Below are 7,037 nucleotides of genomic sequence, written 5' to 3' on the forward strand. Positions count from 1 at the left end.
AGATTCCAAATCTCGACAGCTTTGTGAAGATAAACATTGATAACACTTAAAGGGCCGATCTAACGAGATGGAAGCTTACCCGGAAAGAGATGTAATCGAGAACTATACAAAAGGATTTTTTAACCTAGTGTGAAAGATTTTCGTAAAATGTGTTGGTTATGAAACACTTTCTTCCTGTCCTTGTTAATTCTTGAGTTCTCATATGCATCGTTTCAGATTTCTTCAAGTTTATTTAACTGAAGTTTGCATAGTGAGCCAACGTTGTCCAAATTGAAATTCAGATTTTTGATCACCCAGTAGGCTCTATGTTCCCACTCCACAAGCAAGTGGTAAGCCTTCCCATAGACAAGTCTAAAGGGAGACATTTCAATAGGGGTTTTAAATGTAGTATGGTAGGCCCATAAGGCATCAATCAATTAGATTGACCAATCATTACGGTCAGGGTTAACTATCTTTTCTAAGATATGTTTGATCTCTCTATTGGAAATCTCAGCTTACCCACTTGTTTGTGGGTGGTATGGAGTGCTCACCTTAGGAGAGATACCATATTTCTTCATTAAACTCTCAAATGGCCTATTACAAAAAATGTGAGCCCCCATCACTAATGATGGTTTGAGGCGTTCCAAACTGGTAAAGGATGTTCTCTTTTAAGAATTTAATGACCATGTGATGGTCATTGTTCCAGCATGGAATCGCTTCAACCCATTTAGTGACATAGTTTACAATGAGCAAAATATATAGATTTCCAAAGGATTGGGGGAATGGTCCCATGAAATTGATGCCCCAACAGTCAAATGCCTCTATGATAAGGATGAGATTCAGGGGCATCATATTTCGATGGGACAATGCTCCCAATTTCTAACAATGCTCATAAGTTTTACAAAACTCATGAGTGTCCCTGAACACAGTGGGTAAATAAAAGCCACACTGTAGAATCTTGGTCGTAGTCTTTTTAGTAGAAAAGTGTACACCACAGGGCTGTGAGTGACAGAAGGAGATGACACTCTGATGCTCATCGTCTAACACACATGTAAGACCCTAGACGAGTATCTATTTCATTCCTTTAGGTTCCACGGTCCTACCGGTCGAATCCCGGTGACTCGCGACCTATGGATTGCATTTGCATTCATCCTTAAGTCCGGTCATGTAGACTCGACCTAGATCGACTTGAAACCTATGTCATTACGACTACATCGGCGCCGCTGTTCCAATGCCGCGTCTCATGCATAATTCTGACATGTACATCTTGACTTATCAGCCGACCTTTTATTGGCCTTTCATCATGTGGTGGGACCTACTTAGCTAGCCTTGTACGTTGTTCTAGAATGGGCCCCACCTAGCCCCCTTTTCTAGAAAGCCTACCCTACCCCTAGCCTAGGTATTAGGCTACCTTATCTAGAAAGCTATCATGGGCCTTGGGTTCTACCCCCCATGTGCTATCATTACATTACTCTTCTCTAGCCAAAAACTCATGATTACATTGATATACCTCCCTCTCTCCCTTCTCTCTCCTTCCCATTCTCTCATTTCTCTCCTCTAGTGTTAGAGATGTCCCAACCTCTCTGTAAGCCCCGTATCCTAGACCGTACCCTTCCATAGGCTTTCGCGGTCTTTCCAGTCGAATTCCGGCAACCTTCGACCCTTAATCGGTATTTACGCGCGACCCTGATTCTCATGCCGTCAACCCGAGTCGACTCAACCCAGGACTTATACCTTAGCGACCGCGTCGTCGCCGCGGTTCCGATGCCGCGACTTGCGCGCCGAGGCGATACCCTGGTTAGGAGATGTGGGCCAGCGTTCGGTGTGAGGAAAACACCACGCGTGCGAATTCCGAGGGAATCTCTATAAGGTGTCACATCAATCAATCAATCTCATCAATCCCATCATGTCAAGTACACATCACCTTTCACCCATTCCCAAGCAAACCACTAAAGTCAAAAAAAAATCTCACAAGCCATACCTTTCTTACAACTTTTGCCAAAAAAGTCAAAAAGAGCTCTTACACCCATCCCTCTCTCTCTCATCCATCACTCCATCACCCATCACTCCCTCTCTCTCTCTCCCTTTACAACTCTCTCTCTCCTTCTTTTTTTTTCAAATTCAATCTAAGGAAGAGCTCCTCACGTCCAAGCATTTTCCATGGAGAGAAAAATGCATTTGTGAGGCCCACCTTTCCTACCCTTTCACCTCTCATCTCAACCATCCATTTCTCATCTTCCTCCATCAAAGAGAAGCACAAGGAGCTAAGGAAGCCAAGAGAGCAAGAAGATCAAGCGGTGAGTGTTTTGATAGGGTAGTTTTTGATGTTTTTAAGATGGGCTAAGTGAGGCCAACCGATCAATGGTTTGGATCTCACTTTGGACCTAAGATGTGGCCAATGGCCCACTTGGATCATCATGATCATTCCATGATGGGGCCATTCTCCATGGACCCCATCATGATGTTTATTTCCTTGTATGCCTAGGGTCATCTAGACCGTCTATTTTAGTGGAGAAGGGATCTCCACCGATGGATTTCGATTTCATGGACCCACATGTAATGGGACCCACTTGATGTATGATTTAGTGCAAGGGAGGGCCCATAGTGCCGGGGTCCCTCCATCATGCGGATCTCACTCTCTATCTCTCTCTTTCCCTATCTTTTTCTTTTCCTTATTTTCTTTATCTTGATATGATTGTGTGGCCCACTTGAATGGACCCCACCATGTAGTATGTATTTTGTTTAAGTCATCTATAAGTGGGGCCCACCTTATATGTGTAGTACCCACACCATTCATTAGTGGTGGCCCACCTGAGCAGGACCACCTTACATGGCCAGACCGTCCAGCGTCCCTGGACGCTGGACGTTTATTGGGAAAACACAAATACTAGCTTGGTTCAAGCCTTTGGGTGGCCCACTCATGTAGGCCCCACCTTAATGTATGTGTTAAATCCACACCATTCATTCCTTTCCCAAGCCTCTTTTAGGCATTGACCCGAAAGATGGGATCAATCAGACCTTCGGGCGGGCCATACCATAGCAAATGGTGGTTTTTACCATTAAAACCTTCCCTGATTGGTTATACACTGAAATATGCCCAATATTGGGCTTGTTTTGCTTGTCTGAAGGCATGGAGGGCCATTGGACGGAGTGGATTATCGGACGTGGGCCCCACCTATGAAAAATCGCAGGAAAACATTTTAAAAAAAATCATAACACAGCAGCAACGCTGCTGTGTCAGAAAGTGCAGCAGGCGCTGCCTGTGCGCCAGCACCCAGCGGACGGGCGGACAGGCAGCCACCCACGGTTATAGCCGTGGGCCCCACCTTGATGTTCATCTGCCATCTAATCCGTTCATAGGGTGGGCCACTCCATGACGTGGGCCCACTCCAAAAATCATACTGATCCAAGACTCAGGTGACCCACACCGTAGGAAACGGTGGGATTGAACCTCTACCTTTGAAACCGTTTTTGGGTCCACAGAAGTTTTGGATTAGGGTGAAATTTGTTTTCACCCTTCATCTAGGCCCACGTGGCCTTATCAACGGGTTGGATGACATATCAGCATTATGGTGGGCCCCACATGGAGCCCACAAGAATGTATGTGTTTCATTTCCACCGTCCGCCTAGACGGTGGAGCCCACTGTGATGTTGTAATTTATCCCCACCGTCCAGGGACGGTGGGTGTGATCTGTGCATGTGTGTGTGGGTGTGCATGTGTGTGTATTTATATGTGTATATATATATATAATATTATATTATATATAATATTTTATGTACTATATATATATATATTATATATTAGATTATATATATAATATAATGGTGGTGGGAAGCCCATCTCAGTACTTGTGGCCCGGGTCGAGGCCCATTTAATGCATTAGGGGCCCATGGGTTGAGGCCCATTAAGATGTATTAGGACCCATGGGTTGAGGCCCATTTGATGCACGTATGGGGCCCAATTGGCGAGGCCCATTTAATACACATAAGGCCCATGTGAGTAGGCCCAATTGATGCACTCTAAGGCCCACGGGTCATGGTCCATTGCAATGCACATAGGGCCCATTGGTGCGGCCCAATGATGTGGCCCACTTGATGAATATAAGGCCCATATGATATGGCCCATTTGACGTATTTAAGGCCGAATGGGATGTACCTAAGGTCCATTGCAATGTATGATCCCAACGTAGGTTATGTAATGATGTTTACGACGGGCTGTACCTTGGGAGCAATGGCGGTTTGATGTCCCCATTGCAAGTATAGTGTTGGTTAAATGTCCACATTATGACTTCCCCTAGGGCCCATACGTGTAATGTGTAGGCCGTCTAGGCCTATCTTCGTTATGAACATCATCCATCCCATGATCATATGCATCATACGTATGCTTGATATGAAAAATGATTGATCATAGCATATGCCTTTGGGCAGATTGTTTAGGGGCTCCCGTACAGGGGGTGTTGCCCTACATGAGCGCACGATACACGCAGGATTACTGTATGACTGGATAGTGTGATTCATGCATTCGCATTGTGTGATATGGTTACTGTACGCCCTAGCGACATCAGGACCGTAGCCTCCACAGACGTATCCTGGTTGGCAGGATTGGATACCGAAAATACTGTTCTACATGGGGTGCGATAGATATCCCTGGGTGAAAGTCCCTAAACCCTTATGGTACCAAGAGGTTGCTCCAACGTCTAGACTGACTGGGTGCATGAGCGCTGAGTGCCGATTACCAGACGGTTGCGCTTTCCACTATGTCGTGGTCGGTTGGAAGGGGGTGCGGCCTTACCCGCCCGAGAGTAAGGAGAAATGCTAGGCTGAGTCTGACCAGCTCGAGGAATGGGTCCGCTATTGACGAGCCGAGCTCAATATTGGCAGGCGGATAGTGAGGTCTTTTCCACTCACCTTATTGTGGCGATGGGGCGGCAATCCGGCTTGGAGTGTACTAGACCCCGGTGATATTCCAAATTTTGAGCTGTATTGATATGTGGACTTAGATGAGGATTTGTATGCTTGAGTTGCATTTCGCATTGCATGGCCTTGATAGGGCCGACATCATTCATGCTTTGCACCGCATGGCCTTGGTACGGCTAATGGTATTCTTGGCATTCATCAGCATGTTCCGCATTACTCTGATACTGCATAACTGTATTACCACCTTGAGCATATACTTTCACCACCCTCTAAGCTTTCTATAAGCTTATGCACGACCGTTGCGTGCAGGTGACGTGGGATCGTAGCAGCGCTGAGGCTTGGGCCCGTAGCAGATCTTTTTGGAGCTTTTGGTCTATCACCATTGTATTACCCTTTATGCTCATTGTACTTGTAAAGTTTTTTATCATAGTGGAAATGTGATGGAGTTTTTGGTTGTTGTTTGTGGGTTATGCATTTGGTTATGCTTATTACGAATTAAACTGATGTTGAAAATCCTCCTTGTAGCATCCCAGGATCGGAACTTGGCGAATGGGCGCTGGGAGCCGAGAATGGGGTTCTACGGAGGCTGTCGGTACCGGATTCAGCGATCGGGAATTTTGTGAGCCCGGTTTCCGAGTTTGGGGCGTGACACTCTCCCTCATTCCAGTAACTCTCCTACCTATTTCCCCCTTAATCCTTCCTTCTAACCTCCATCTCCACCATCTAAACATCTTCCCTTGAAGCCTAGGTGATAGTCTTAGAGTTTTGAAGCTTTCCTTGGAGGTGGGTGCTCCATTAAGATCCTTCTCTCCTCCTTCTTCTTTCCTTCTCTTTCTCACATGAATGGAAGCATGTAGGACCCACCAATCCATGGGGGAGGTCCTACATGACTCATAGGATTAAGGCCATGGGCCTAGATGCATGTGTTTCATCTTCCATGGTGGGTCATTCTTCATGTACCCACCATGAGGCATTTCTCTTAGATCTAACCTATCATAGGTCATTTAGACCTTTGCATGCAATGGTAGGGATGGTATCCCTACCTCAACACCTCTTTTCAATTGAACATAGCTTGCATGCATGCTATAAATGTATTGCATGGTGTGGATTGAAGGTGGAAGGTTCACTAGTGGTGGAACCTTCCACCAATGGTCGGATCTCTCTTCCTTTCTCTCCCTTTCTCTCTATTTTCTTCCCATTGTTTCTGAAGATATTTTGGCCTACTGAGATGGTCAGCAACATCTCAAATCCATCAGGGAGACGGGACATCCAGGCCACCATAACATGCTTGGCTTGGGTGGCCTCCAAACATGTTTTTTTTAAGGATTTTGAGGTACTAATGGATTTGAAATGTTGATGACCCATCTAGGTGGACCCCACTTGATGGATCAGGGTATAAAACCCTTTGGATAATTTATATGGACCAAAATATGGATAGCATATGCTGCTATCTAGATTTAAGGCCAATCTGGAACATGATTTTGAGCTAATGTTTGGGACAATTTATATGCCTCTTTTTCCAAATTTGTTTGGGGATTTTCTAGAGTGTGAACCCTACTTTGCTGTGGAATGGGGCCCACATAATTTCCCCCATGATTGAGGCCCATGGGATGGGCCAAAGTAGGCTAATTGTCCAGAAATTTTTGGACAGTTCAGCAACATTACTTGTTAGAAATGAGCACTTTCACTTTGATTTTTGGAGTAAGTGGGCCACCCCATCGGATCCCACTTGCTGTCTATATGTAGGACCAACCTTCCCACGTATTTTTCAGAGGTTTGGACAAGCTTAGGCCCACCGATGTGGTACCAAACATGGGGACAACAATATTTTTTGCACCACCAGATTTTTAGATGTATTGCTGCCCATATTCTTTTAAAATGCTTAACATCTGTTATAAATTTTAGAATTTATTCCTATGGTGGCCCACCCTTACTGGGGCCCACCTAACTTGAATTTAGGCCAATTGGGCCATTGGAATTTTGGGGAAAGTGGCTGGACTAGCCACCTTGCTAGACGTCCCAGGTGGTTGACGTCTAGCAAGGCTGGCTGTCCCACCCTTGTGAGGCCCACCATGATGTAGTATTTCATCCATGTGTCCATCCATATAGTGGCCCACTTAAACGTGGCCTGGTGTGAAACG

The sequence above is a fragment of the Magnolia sinica genome, chromosome 7, assembly GCF_029962835.1.
Source record: "Magnolia sinica isolate HGM2019 chromosome 7, MsV1, whole genome shotgun sequence".
Taxonomy (NCBI): Eukaryota; Viridiplantae; Streptophyta; class Magnoliopsida; order Magnoliales; family Magnoliaceae; genus Magnolia; species Magnolia sinica.